The following is a 14953-nucleotide window of genomic DNA, read 5'->3' as shown; positions in this document are numbered from 1 at the left end:
TCCATTAAGTTACGCATTTATGTCACAAGAGTAAACACAGGCGGCCAATAGAAATTAACATCCTTGGAAAAGGATTCTGGCTTTATTAACGCTTTGATCATAAACATCTCCCAGTTTTATCGAGGTACCACAACATCATACACAAACTTTAGAACATTAACTCTCTCCCAGGTTTCCTTCAAATACTATTGTAGTATTTTTCTTTTGGCACTTCTTGAGCATGTGCATATTATACATTGATCAAACTTGTAAGGTACTGTGCACAAACTCCGACATACCTAAGCAAACACATGCCAAATTTTGGGATGCTTTAGAGACTACCACCAGGTATGAGGAATGCAAATGGCCAATGTGAGCTAGGACTACTGTCAAAAATAGTGTGAAATGTATGCACAAAAAAAAGCGTACTCAAGAATTCCCCAGCTTATTTATTTATTAATTTTTTTTTAGGCAAGCAAGAAAGAGCACTTAGCTCTTCTGCTCTGGAATCTTGGCTGCTGTCCTCCGCTGCCAGAGAGCAGGGTACACAGTTTTCAGCACACAGAAAATGGCCTCAAGCACGAATGTATCTTTCTCAAATGAAACCCCGTGACCTGTTCTTTTTTCCTGCCCCTTAATAACTTTTTTTTTTTGTTTCTTCATTTGTAGGATCTAAATTGTGACCTCTGTATTTAAGAACAAATCCAGGCTTCCTTTTTCTCTTGGACTCACTCATTCTCTCTAAGCAGAAGGCCAAGTTCCCAGTGGAAAGAAAGGCTGCAGCTCCTTAAGCTGCTGGCATACAGTTGCTTTTAGAACACAATTCATCTCTGACCTATTTTCCTAGTCAAAAGAAAACAGAGGCTGCTCCTAAGAGAAGCTGATGACAAATTGCTCTATAAAGGTTTGATTCAGCCATTTAAATAATTGTTATAGTTACTTTCTGATCCTGCAATGTTTTTTTTTTTCCCTACTTAAGGACTCCTTCATCTCACTATAACTGTTTTCAGCATTTACAGAGCAGTGGTGTATCTTCATTGCCCAACACACTCTACAAGGTAGCTAGTGGAAGCAACCAAGTCAGACACAAGATCTGTATCTGCATTTCTGTAATGATCATTCTCAGATACTTTACAATGGAAACATGAGCCTTAGTCTCATGACAAAGAAGAAATAACCCAGGGCCCTCTACTCTGCTTCCTTCCAGGTGGTGAACTTGGCAGTTTCTCCTTTTCAATATCGAGTGGTGACCTGTAGTGATCTCCTCAACTGAAATCCTGCTCCCACCTTCACTTCAGCTCCATGGGCTTTCTACTGGGCTTTGCAGAATCAATAAGGATTCACCGTGCCTCTTGCAAACACTTGATAATTTAAGACACTAAAAGTAGATCTCAATATTGCAAATGTTGAAAGATTTTTTGAGCATGGACAGCCCTGGATTCTGTATTTCAATGCTAATTTGATAATGATAATCATAATAGCATTATTTTAACTTCCCAGGAGAATATAGTCTGTTTCTTCATGCACTAATCACTGGCTTTATATGAACTGGACAAATAGTGATTACTTCTCAGAACAAAGCCTTTCATTGGAAAAATCTTTCAGCAATTCAGATACAATGTATTAGGAGGAAAAAAATAAATAAATAAAGGAGAGAGAAGAAATGTCTTAGACTTAGCAGATTTTGAACATAACAGAATTAAATACAAAACATGACCTGCTGGTGCAAACTCTTGAAGGAAAATCTTTTAATTCCTCTACCATTAAGCAATGAACAGTTGTACAGAATAAACACCATTGTAACTTCAGGAGCAGACACAGAAAAAAGAGAAGGAAATGCAGAAAGGTGACAGAAAAATACGATCAGCCAGGCTGCTGGGCTTCCCCAGGCAGTGAGGAATGACTGGGCGGCGGCTGTAAGACTCTCACACAGTGGGATGCAAGCACATCAGGCAGGAATGCAGCCTGCTTCTAACCAGTTAATTACAGCTTTCAAATTAATCCAGTAGCTCTTCACAGAGTGCTTTGTAATTAATGAATTAATTTCACACAGAAAACTACTTGCCTGCGCTCCCTTTACATTCTGGTAATTCAAATAGAGTTGAATGATTCGTCTTTAAGCTTAAAAAAAACCAACCAACCAACCAACCAAAACCTACCAACCAAACAACAACAAAAAAAAAACACTAAAAGAAATGCACCATAAGAACTAGCCATGGAAAGTTTTCAGTTTCATGACAGATTATACTGATGGCTCAAAGTGCCAGAAATGCCCTAAATGCAGCTGTGTAAGTTCTTCAGTATGGTGCTCTATATTCTTTTCTATGCTGATTGAGTTAAAAGGGTTGAGCTAGAGCCTGACAATAATGCGAGAAGATGATATCTAGAGAATCACATGAGGACTGCTTTGCAGCATTTGAGATTCATTTCTGAGGGAAAAAGACCAAGACCTCTGAGAAAAACAGAGTATGACCTTCCAGTAGCCAGAGATGCAAGAAAGGAGCACCCCTTCCAGGGACAGCCCCAAATGGACACTTCCTTCTTACTTATCCCCCAAAACCTCGGGTTTGGCACAGCAGTAACATGCAAGTTGCACCCTTGGGCAAGCTGAAGCGTAATGCAAGCTCTATAGGCAGGTGAATAATCTGTGTGGCTTAGTGGAAACACCCAGCTCTGCAAACCATACCTTCCACCTGACGCTCATGAGGCCCTACCTACATTTCTGCAACCAGTTTGGGCTCAGCAATTCAGAAGAGAGACAGATTGGAGCAAAGAAGCATGACACTACACGTGCAAACATTAGTACTTCCCTGTATCTGATAGAGTGAATTTAAACATATAGCCTAACCACTTTTGTGACTGACACGTTCAGCTAACAGTGTAGAGAGGTTAACACTTTACATATCTTCATTACTGTCGCTTCCCTTGGAGTCTGGCTAACTGCATGTTCCTCAGTTGGCTTTTTTGAAAAAAATACAGCTACCACATGTCACCCACACCACAAGCCCTACAGTCCTCAGACAGCTCGTGTGGGACTGCACACAGCAGTCAGCGCTGGCAGCCTCTCTTGTGATAATGACCAACTGAAATTTCTCTGCTTTCAGTTACTGGGGATTTTATTTCTAAACACATTTTACTTGGATAAAAATAATGATGTGTGGCATAAGTCTTTCTTCGTTATCTACAGGTGTAAATACTTGTCCATGCGTACCTGCTGAAGCACAGAAGAGGTGTTACTCTGGTTTCCTGGTTTGTGATTACAAAGTACAGTAGCACTCCGAGCAGCAAGACGTTTATGTAAAATGTACTTACACTTCAACAATGTAACATGAACAAATAAAGGGAGCAACCTTCATTTTTTGCGTATCTGAAACTCTCTCTGTTGCTTAGAGAATGATTTTGTTCTCCACTTATGCATGCCATTAGGGAAATGGATCTGCTTTCACTGAAAGAAAATTGGCAGTGGTTTATAATATTTTGAAGGGTTCAGTAAATCTTTAACTTTTTCTATAAATGATCCTACGGACTTTTGCCTTCCAAAGGGTATCAAGACTATTCCAACAGACTGTGGCCTTGTGTTTCTGTGCCTCTCACCACAGCACAAGGACAGAGCAAAGCACCCTCTCCAGAAATCCCTTGTTTGCTGGGGGCCAGATTGTGCCATCAATTTTTAAGTAATTCACCACTGGTAGCAAAGAAGATTTCTGCTTAAAAATTGAAGGCTTCATGTAGCCTTCTGTTGCTTCATATATTATGAAGACTGCATTAACCCAGTCAGGTTCTATTTTTAAAGAAGAAAATAAGAGGCAACCTGCCACATTAAATGAATTCACATTCTGAAAGAATTGAATTCTACTCTTAAGACTGGAGGCTCTGAATTTTTAAATCACACTGATGGTTTGGGTGCTACACATTACATCGATACCTAACAGGCAAGCTGGTTCCTTGTTGCTCCTCAAGCCCTTTCCATAAATAACCACAGAGCAATCCCAGGTCACTTCACCATTTCTTCACTGTTACCCTCACCTGTGCACACTAAATGACAGCAACTGTGATGAAAGAGATGTGTCCTTTATAGCTTCACACAGCAGATGGCCACCACAGGCATCTCCTCTTCTGGGGGACTTTCCTAACCCACTGCAGACCATCGCTCTCCCTCTCCTTGGGAAATGTTATGTTTCACATTTGAAAATGTACATTTTTTCTGGCAGTAGGAACCGAACTTTGAATGGCAGGCCAACTCTTCCCAAATTTCCAGACCATCATTTGAGATCTACCAGTTGGGTATGAGGTTTTCTGTTTTAATTTTTAAAGAATTATTCAATTCAGACACAAAGATAGTCTAGCATATCAATTTGGAAACTTCCTAAAGCATGTAGATTACAGCACAATACAACAAGAAAAATGAATATGTTATTTTCTTTGGCAGATACCAAACCAAATTCAGCAACACAGCAGCTATTTTCTAATAAGAGGAAATTCAACTGAACGCTTATTAACAAACTGACATTCCCTGATTTAGAATTGTTAAATTTAAGTTTTTGACCTGGATTGACTTCACTCATCTCAAACTATTTGAAACTACAGTGGAGTAAAGTCCGCACTCTGCCACAAATCAAAGCTCCACAGGGCAACTGAATCAATATCAGGCACTCTGATGTCAATTAGACCAGAACGCTGTCCACAGTAACACAGAGTTTTACTTTGTGTCATGAAACACAGGCAACTCCAATGGCAAACCAGAACAGCTTGCTGAACAGGACACCCAACAGACTCTTAACAACCCGACAAACAGCAGAGACATCTAATAGACACACACCTTCATTATCTAAAATACTAACTCCACAATTCATTTGACCTTCATCTGTATTTCGACTGATTGGCGTTTAAGATAACTTCATACATATAACGCATCTATATACATCCATTATTGTAGAAAGGAAAACTAATCTGTACTTAAAAAAAAAGACCAACTGGTATTACTTAATAAAACCACAGGATCTTTCTCTTTCCTCTAAATCCTTATGAAAACAAATAAGCCCATTCTTACTGAGAAATGCTTCAGGGCTAAATAATATTATTTTCCTCACTCACAAGTTGTTATAATTACATTAACTGTGAAGCAACAGCTACAAAAACATAATTAAAGCCATAGTTCTAAGAGAATAAACACTTCGTGTATTTCACTGATAAATATAAAGAGTCAGCAATGTTTAGTATCCTTTAAGAAAGCAAAACACTACTGCACAGGAGAGCAATGAGGTTCCATAAGGTAAGAGAGACCTAATTTAAGAGCAAAGCTGCTGAGTTTAAAGAAAAAGATGAATGTGCTTGTCTCTCTTCCCTTCCCTCAGTATGCAACATAATGAGGATTCAAAGCTATATATCAATTAGCAAATCAATGAAATTTCTCCTGCTGCAAATTCTTTATGAATACGAAAGGATTAAGCAAAGCAGAGACCTCAAGGCAATATATTATATTTAAATCATGAAGTTTCCTCTTTTGTCAGAAATGCCATTAACTGTTTCTCCTCAACAAAATATATTTTTACATGCATGCATGCCTACACACTGTGTAACACTTCTGTTCTTAAAAATGTCAAAGACTTCTGGACCTCTACAAAAATTTCAAACTAAACAATCTCCATTGGCAATTATGAGTTTAAAGAAGCCTAGACTAGCTGGCTAGAAGTTAGCTGGGAATTACACAAAAATCATTATATAGGCATTGTTTTAAGAAAAACACAGGAAGTTTCTTCTTTTTCAGTAAACAAGGTTTCTGCTTTTCATAACAACAGCATCTATTTGGTTATTAACGCAACATTACCAGTAAAAACAGCTGATGATCACTCTCTACAGTATCAGGCTGGTCAATATGCAGTCAGTAAATTGCAGCTAGCTTGAGAACATGAAATTTTGAGCTGAATACATAGCACCCCTCACCAAGATCCTTAAGCATCAAGATCCATTAGTTAGCTTCTTGCTCAAATGAGCAGTGTGTGAGGGGATAAAGGAGGGAGAGCAGCATCAAACACTCACCGCTCAGCACACAGCCCAGCCACGGCGCTCTCCGAAGGTTTTAAGTGGCAGCTCTTGGAGAAAAGAGATCTGACTTGCCTTTTGTCACACCAGGAGCTGTGATTTGCCTTACAGGCACCCACACAGAGGCTTTAGGCTAACGGACCGTAGCTTTGAAAATACAGCAAGAGACAAAGGCTAATCCTACCATGAGACTGTTGCCTGTGGTGGGGGGGCGGGGAGAGGGCGGGCTGAGGGTTTTTCATGTCACTTTTTAAGTTTCTTACCTCGTTCTTGTAGCCAACAGCAACGCAAGCCACGCAGGTCACACACACCCCCCCCAACTCAAGGCGCTGCCCGGTGCCGTCAGCGTGTATCCAGGAGCTGGTTGATGCAGTGTGCTCGATGCAGCCACGCACTCACGCTTCACCCCGAGAACAGCAGCTCATTCATTCTGCATCGAGCCGGAGCGCATCGCGCCAGCTCCCCGCTCCTGACGGACTGTGCATGCCTGTGCTCCTGCTCCAGCTGGGAGCCAGCAGGTGCTCCCCGAAGGGCACAGCTACACCGAGGTGGGTGTGTCTTCTCCTCCCTTCCCGCTGGATTCACCATTTGCACACTCTGACCTGCCAAGCAGGCCCTCTCCTCCCTCTGCAATGTGGTTTCACCGATACACGGTGTATTTCCAGCCTGCGAACTTCCCAGAGCAATCCACTCCAACAGAAGCAGTCTTTGGAGGAAGCTAAAGCACGCAGGACTCTTCCCTTCCCAATTTTCCCCAAGCAGAGCAACGCGTTTGCAATGTGATTCCAGCTGACTGCCAGCAGGGAAGTCTCTTTAAAAGGCAGACAGGATTTACTGCCAAATTCAAGAATTTGGACAGGACTATAACAGTGTTTGCTTCAATGAAATTACACCTGCTTATGCTAGAAGGGGGATTTATCCTTGATCTATAAAAAACAAATGCCCCAAATAATTCTATTTCCCAAACTGCATGACACATGCAGTAACAATAATTTTAATTTAGAGGGGTTCCTTTGCTGTAACAGTGACAGTAAAAGCAGTGTTCTCAAGCTCCAGCTTTTATTCTTTCGGCAAACATGAAAGAAGTCGGTGCCCCCAAACACACTTCTCGGAGCTGAGGGAACAAATGGCACCAACATCCTGTGGCAATGCCAACATTGTGGCTGTTGCTGGCTGGCTATGGCAGCAGCCAGGGGATGAGCTGCGTGAGTCCCATCCCGGGGCATTCAGTGAGCATTCACAGCCACACCACTGCAGCTCTCGAGCAGCTTGCCTGCTGGACATGGGTGGGTCTTGTCCCTGCTAAGCACTCTTCTCCATTTAAGAGACTCTCCTTCATGTGCCCATGGATCTTCTCCTGGAATCATGCCCTGTCTTCCACATGGACAAGGAGCCAGTATGGCTAATGTACACCACAAGTCTCTTTGCAGTGGCTGAGCTGAAAAGCAAGGCAGGGAACACAAACATGGGTATTCCTACCAGCAGACAGGAGAGAGTGACAAGCAGTCAAGGACAGTTTGCTGGCAGACAATGCTTCCAGCCATGCAGATGCACTTGGAGCAGGATGTTTGTTCACAGCCTAAATATACCCTGAGAGTCCAGTGAGACTTTTTCCTTCCTTCCTGTGTGTCACGCACAAGATTTGGCAGGATGAATTATGTTCGAGTGGCAACCTATGCTATCCTGAAAGTTTTCCATTGATTTCCATGGGACTAACAGGCTGGAATTTAATAAACAAATCTGTTGATGCTGTCTAAGAAGAAACAAATCCAATTCCTTCTTTCCTGGACCTGCTGGAGGCCCAGCACTCACAAGAATTCAAGGCCATGTAGTAATTTTGGCACTGACCTAAATAAGTTCTTGAAAGGCTTGACTTAAGTACACAACCTCATTTGTGGGGAAGGAAAGTAGCATTTTCATGGACAAGCAAAGCTGCACTTGAAAGTGGCTAAATGTTGTAAGGTATATGTACTATATACTGTTGGTCCCATTATGCATTCCACATAGCTTTTTAACCTTGAAAATGAAGATAATTAATCTGATAGCTGTTGACAACTACCCTGCTCTCCTCCTTCTTTTTCAAAAACCAGAATACTAAAGGATATGGTACTTTTCCAGCTGGCCAAGTGACAGCACTTGTGAGACAATGTTAGACACCAACTTGAAAGCTTCCAAAGAGGGAAGCCAAATTTCACTATTTTAATATGCTGAAACAGTTTATAGGAGAGAACAACTACTTCCTGAACCTTCCGTCAGAACAAGAAAAGAGATTCAGTAGAACCTTGGAAATATGTTAAAACAAAGACAACACTACATCCCAGGCTTGAAGTTTCAAGTTGGCTATCCAGAAATGAACCTGGGACTAATTTTTAATCCTATGTTGGTTTTGGTATATGATACTTACAATCAATGCACCTTTCAGTTGAGGTATGGCTAAGTGTAACATGCTAGCTTCATTGCTGGGCCCTGGAATCAGCATCCCTTCACCTCATCTCACACTCTCTTCTCCTCCAAGTTTGCTCCTTCTGGTTGTTGTCTATGGAAATGGCAACAGCTTAACCTCTGCCACCAGCAACTGGAAAATCTTCCAAGGCTTGGTGAACAGGCAGCTCCTAAATATGAAAAAAACAACTTGGGCCCAATGCCTTCCAGTTTGTGCATCATACATCACTGGCTTAGGAACTACAGCTGTGCCTCATGCTCATAGTTCTGGCAAAACGTAACTTTGCCAGTCCTCAGTCTCACCCAAACTGTGAAGTGTCTGACTGTGAATGTGAATTTAAATTTTTGTATATAGTCTTCGGGTGGTAGCTCTCTAAGATGATTCCTTAGTACATATATGTACTCAGAAAATGAAAGGTGAAGCTCAAACATAAGTTTTATTCACAAGCTGAGTTTCTAAGAATACTCATCGGGTACGCAGGTTTTGACACAAGTCAATGTAGCAGCACTGTGCTTGGCTTACAGGGTTTCCCCATCAACAGTAGTTACCAGAAATTAGGTAGAAAAACTTTAGCACAAACTCTGTTCCAAGCCACATTCTCCACTGCCAGCCAAGGAAGGAAGCTTGTATCCAAATCCCTTAGAAAGGAACAGGAAGGCTGTCGATAGCGTAGTATTGTGCTGTGTGTACCTACACACAGCAGGTAAAGCAAGCTTGCAGCAGGCAATGGGTCCCATTATCAGCCCTGGCAAGGTAGAAACTACTCAAGAGAGCTTTCAGCTGATGAGCACCCAACAAATTCAATTCTTGCACTGCCAAACGTGCTGAATTCAAGCAGAGATGTTTTGGGGTAGACCTGGTATGGAAACACAACATGAATCATTCCAGCCTCTCCCAGCTGATACATGCTTGCTCTCCTGGGTCCCCAGCCAGTTTATGCATCTCCAGGCTGCTCTGTTCCTCACTGGAGACAAGGTTCAGCTAAGCTAAAAATTATGGAACAGAAATTTAACACCACAAAGAAAGTGAGCAGACCTCCACACACTTAGCAGTGATGGTCTGCCTAGGCCCCCCTGTTACTTTGGTGGTGAACAGCAGGGTGACCTACTAAAAGAACTCAGCATCTGCTCCAGGTACAGGAAAGGGACCACACTTTCCTCAGTTGATCAAGTATTCCTACTGCATGGCCAGAAGCTGATTTATCTCAGAGCAAAACACTACATATCCCATCACACATAGCCCTGATCACAGAGCTACGGCTGGACTAAAGAAAGGTAAACATTACCAGCAGCTGACATCCTTGTTGGACCCACCCTAGAGATGCTGGCAGATCTTCAGAAGCATGGCTTTATGGAACGTTGCTATAACACAAGGCTGCACATCCAAATTACAGCAGAGCTGTAGTCCTATTCTCACACATCCTCTTACGTAATTTCATTCACAAATCATTATAATCATTAATTATCAAGCAGCAATAGCACTGCCAAATCTTCTAATTTATCTGACGTTTCATTTTGTTTTCAAAAAGATGAAGGAGAATATGAGGGATGGGTGAGGGAACATTTCATAATCCTGGATTCAGATAGGAGTACAAGAATCTCCATACATGCTACAAAACACAACTCCCACATGCAGGGATAGATGAGGGAAGTTAGAAATGCTACCTTGAATCCTAAAGGCTCAAATTTGACAAAATGAATACCATTTACAATTGCCTTGATTGGCAATATCCCATAGGGGCTTGCTTTGTTTTTTACACTGAGACCCTTGAAGCTATGTATGCACTTCAGAAATGAATAGAGGGCACGAGTAATTGTTGAGTTTGCTTTGTCTAGTTCATCTCATTATGTTCCTATTGGTAACTGTGCAATAGCAAGATTAAAGGCAACTTTCATAATAAAATACAGAATGCCAAAAACATTCTTTCTTAGTGCATCTGTTTTCTTGTGGCTTTGGATATTTATATTAAATGTGTATCTACATTTTTTTGAGACATGCAAATGTAATTAGATTCTTCAGACAGCACCAAAAGGAACATGCAGAAAATAAACTTCTCAATCAACAAAGACTTCTCAATCAACTACAAATTCAATTTATTCTTAGTAAACTGACCTCGGCCTACTATCAGCTTACCAAAAGAAGCACCTTCACTATTAAAAGATTGTCTGCAAATGTGAGGACAAGCCACAGGGACTCAGACAGACCAACCACTTCGGGCTACCGAAAAATTGTTCCCTAAGTAATCTGCTGTTCCTCTTTATGCATCTTCCTGACAAAAACACTATCGCCCCAAACACTGACACGTCAGTATAAACACTGCAGAACAAACACAAGCTCAGTTTTCACAGGTGCTTGGCTAAAGCAGAAAAATTCACTTATTTCATCTTTGTTAAAGATAAGATCAGCAAGATACCAAATCAAATACTTAAACCAGCCACCCTGCCTGACCTTACAGCTCTCAAACCCATTCATATTCTTCTAAGATTCATCATATGCTCCTCGGTATTCCACCTGTTCTTTTCTTCTACAAGAACCACCCTAGCCCTGCTAAGAAAGCTATCCGGGTGCTTCCAGAGGCATTACATTGGTTATATTAAACAACACCCAAGTTTTCCAAGCTCGTGTCTGTATGTTATGGACTAACCCAACTCATGTTGAAGTTAATGAAATCTTTCCATTAATTACAATAAGAATCTGGTCAGATTCAGAGGGCACAAGAGCATCATTTTAGTCAGCTCTGAAATTTATCGGGGTGGGGAAAGGGGAACTTCAGGCAATAAATTTTAGAGATGATTGAGTTTTGTATTTAATACATCCTTCAAATTATAAATTGAATTTATTTTTATGGCATTGAATTAAGATGAATAGAAATTATGTGAAACATCACAATGAATGCAGATTTTTCAGTGTTATCAAGCACAATTTTCTTCTTTCACAAACACATTCATGTTACACTATCAAAGCACAGAAATGAGTCAACATTTACATGAGTAAAACAAAAAGCCTTAAATATTTAAGACAGTTGAATCTTATACTGAAAAAAAATCTTTTAGTTTACTTAAATGAGTGTGCAAGTTTTTGCTAATCAATCTGCATCTATTAAGGAGACTTTAGCAGGCTACCTATCTCCATTGCCAGAGGGCAATGACCTGAATACCACTGCCAAACAAAGGTGCTTTTCTCTGGTGCAGTTAGTATTAGGAAACAAGCCAGTACATTGTTCTCAGAATTGTAAACGTAAAGTGAAAATGCTTTCTAAATACATATAAGACAGTATACACTATGATTTACAAAGGGACATACTGCACATAAATATTTGAATCACAGTCAGCTAGTAGCAAGCATGGAAAGGAGTCCTGAGGCAGATACACCATTTAAATAATTGAAGTGGTAAGCTGACAGAAAGCACATCTTCTTGTATTTTAGAGGTAAGTTCCAAATTAATGTACTGGTGCAGCTCTGTTAAGTTTTTGTCAATGCTCAGAAAGAGACAAAAGACAAGATCTTGACCTCAATTTATTGTAGAGTATGCCAAGTTTCAGAAGACCACTGAAGGTCTAAAAATACGTAGGTATTTCACAGGTTCCCTTGGTATCAGGAATGTAACACTGATGTAAGTTTTAAAACTGTGTTTATGTAGGTGGATATAAATATTTACACAGTGAAGGTAAACACAGAAACATCCCATCTATGACTCTGCAGTACAGTATATAAACTGTTTGTACAGAAATTGAAACTAGAGGTGGATCATTTTCTGTCCACATTTTGGCTCTTTAATTTGCTGCATTAGCAAGTCATGAAAGTCCCATGTTTCATTAAGTAGTGTAGTGCAGAGATAATCAAATTAAACCCCTTCCACTGCACAGGAAATTTTCTCATTTGAATTACTTTTTCAGAAATGACTTGCCCACTACAGTAATCATTTTAGGAAGTCAAGTTTTTGCCTACAATACAAAACAGATGAAGTAAATAGGTCTTACAAAACATTGACCTTTCCAAGAAAGCCACAGACAGAAAGTCTGATAATGCTCATGAAAACATGCTCTAGTCAAGGTAACAAAGAGTTGTATCAAACCTTACAGCCAGCATGGGGCTTGTAAGTATGACAATAACATGTTTTTTCTTAAAACACCACTTGTTTTTTTAGCGACTTATGCTCTCTGAGCCTTTTTTCCTCTAAAGGTTTTTGTATGCCCACCTTATTAGTAATGGAATGGCTTCAATATAAAGTAGACTAGCAAAATGTAAGTCATTGGCCCACTAACTGAGTCCCCTTTATCTCCTACCAAGACTTAAGTCTTTACATAGTCTTGAGAACAGAAAGAACGCTGTAGGTTCTTCTTGCTTTTTGTTTTGTCTTGCTTTTGGAAGAAAAGTATTATCAAATTGGAAGCATTTTCAAGCTTTCATAAGATGATCAAAACCTAATTATGCCAGGAAAATTTATTCCATAGGTGACTCCTATACACAGACCTGGTCTTCACAGACCATCTTAGAGAAGTGCAACTAACAGTGTAAATTCAGTGCCACTGCAGGTGAAAGGCAGGCGCCTTAACTGACTCCAATTGGCTTCTGAAAGAGGATGCTACTTTGTGTTGGCATAGCCTCTGTTGTCAGGAAGCAATTGATTGCACATGCACCCATACACATGACAAGGCAAAGTAAATAAATTAATTTTAAATCACTTAAGACCCAAGCTCCTATCTGGGTGCTGAAAACAAGAAGGCCAAGCAGAGTGCCTGGCAGTGAGACATTTTCTGCTCGCAGCTATGGAGCAGAAAAATAGCTGCTGTCTGCATCACTTGCATCAGTGCTTTGCCATGGAGTTAAAGCAAATAAATACAGGAATCCAGCCGGGGCATAGCACCTGCTTGATTAACATGCAGTGAAAAGAATAACAGAAGAAAGCATCAGATTCCCACATCAAAATGGCAGACAGTAGCTTCACAGGCAGCCCAGCTACTATCAAGGGACCTGCAAACTTAAATGGCTACCACACAGATTACCCTGGTTGTATCCTAAAGCCTTTGAGTTTAATAGCTGGAGTCACAGCAAGTGTGTGGAGATTTTCTAGCACAAACTTGGAGAAACACAGTAAACCAGGGACGAAGTCAGCACGCCATTATTTTTACTGATTGAGATAACTTGGCTGCATCACTGCAGCTATTTGTAGTCCTGGCATAGATGTATTATTCAAATTAACTATGAGAAAGATTAACAGTTTAAGGTTCCCAGCATCATTTCAAGTGCGACCCCCAGAAGAAACACTACATGCAATTCCCAAATTATGTACATATTTCCCACTATTTCTAGAAAATAAATATAGAACACTAAAGATACACTATAATAAAATACTTAAGCAGGGTTCTGTTTAAGTTGACTGAACACTACTGGTCACTCTCATCCACTAATGCAGCAAGCGACACTTTTTAAGTGTCTGTTTTTCCTAATGAAAAGAGCAGCCTCCTGCCATTTTTCTCACTTCCTCCCAGTGCAATGCCACAGCATCGTCCTGAGCTCTCTGCACCCCTCTCTCCATTCCCATCTCCTACCACAGCAATCCTCATAATTTCCCATTTTGGCACATGTCCCAGTTGTCTTCCTCTGTGACACTTCACTGTACTTTTGCTAATCCACTGCTGCTTCTGATCTGCTGTTCCTGCATTTAAGTTTTTCAAAGGCTACCAAATATCTATAGCTTTGTGGCCAAGAGTCTATCTACCTAAGCATATCCTTTTCCTCAGCTGTTATCAAAGGGTGAGTTCATCAGACATAAGCACTTCATCCTTAAAAAAGTCCCTTACTGTCACGTAAAATCATTTCTCATCCCATTAGTGAATTAGGCAGAAGGGATAGAGGGATGCTGCCCACACACAGCTTAAGCCACTATTAATACAAAATACATTGTACATCAATGCAAAACTACAGGTGCTTATTTGAAGTTAGTATGGCGGTATTTTAACTCACCTTCCATCTACTCTATCAGTTAGGTTAAATCCTGAAATTAAAATGAACTACTTTCATTAATCAAAGTAAGAATGCACACATACAGCTTTTTGCACCTGCTTAACTACATCCCCTTCACAGTCATATTGTATTATTACCCTTTCCTACAAAGCACTGCACTTGCAAATAGTAATGTCAGGCCTTATGGGCATTAACTGAAGCTTTGTATAGATAATCACCTAAACTATTGTTTAGTGAGAAGAAAATGTTATCAAAATATATGGAAAGGAATGTTCAGATACACCTGGCTTAGAGAAAAGGAGAAAGGAAAAGATTACTTACAAAACTCAGCAAAGAATATGGGTCAGAAAAGCCAGTACAATCCTTTTCTTCCTGTATAATCCCTCACCTATGCCCTATTACATGATTCCTCACTGTATTTTTTGTCCTTATTCCAAGGTTATGTGGACCAAAGGGAATAGGTAGTATTGATTCGTGGTGTCTCTGCGTTTGAAGAGTTCAGCTGGAATTACACATGCTTTG

At 40.5% G+C, this 14953-nt stretch overlaps 1 protein-coding gene across 12 annotated transcripts in view; it reads right to left on the bottom strand.

Moving 5' to 3' along the window:
- Positions 1-14953, bottom strand: part of APBB2 (amyloid beta precursor protein binding family B member 2) — a 150532-nt gene that overhangs the window by 18465 nt on the left and 117114 nt on the right. Inside the window, exon 1 of one of the 12 annotated variants that reach the window (XM_010710257.3) lies at positions 6285-6478. The exons of 10 other annotated variants lie outside the window; for them this stretch is intronic. The gene's annotated coding sequence lies outside the window, so the exon portion shown is untranslated. Of the gene's footprint in view, positions 1-6018; positions 6122-6284; positions 6479-14953 lie in introns of those variants that run through there. One more of the 12 variants, XM_010710258.3, reaches the window with a different exon arrangement.

The sequence above is a fragment of the Meleagris gallopavo genome, chromosome 4, assembly GCF_000146605.3.
Source record: "Meleagris gallopavo isolate NT-WF06-2002-E0010 breed Aviagen turkey brand Nicholas breeding stock chromosome 4, Turkey_5.1, whole genome shotgun sequence".
NCBI classification, from domain to species: Eukaryota; Metazoa; Chordata; class Aves; order Galliformes; family Phasianidae; genus Meleagris; species Meleagris gallopavo.
The sequence above is the reverse complement of the archived record's forward strand: the minus strand, read 5'-3'. Positions and strand labels throughout refer to the sequence as shown.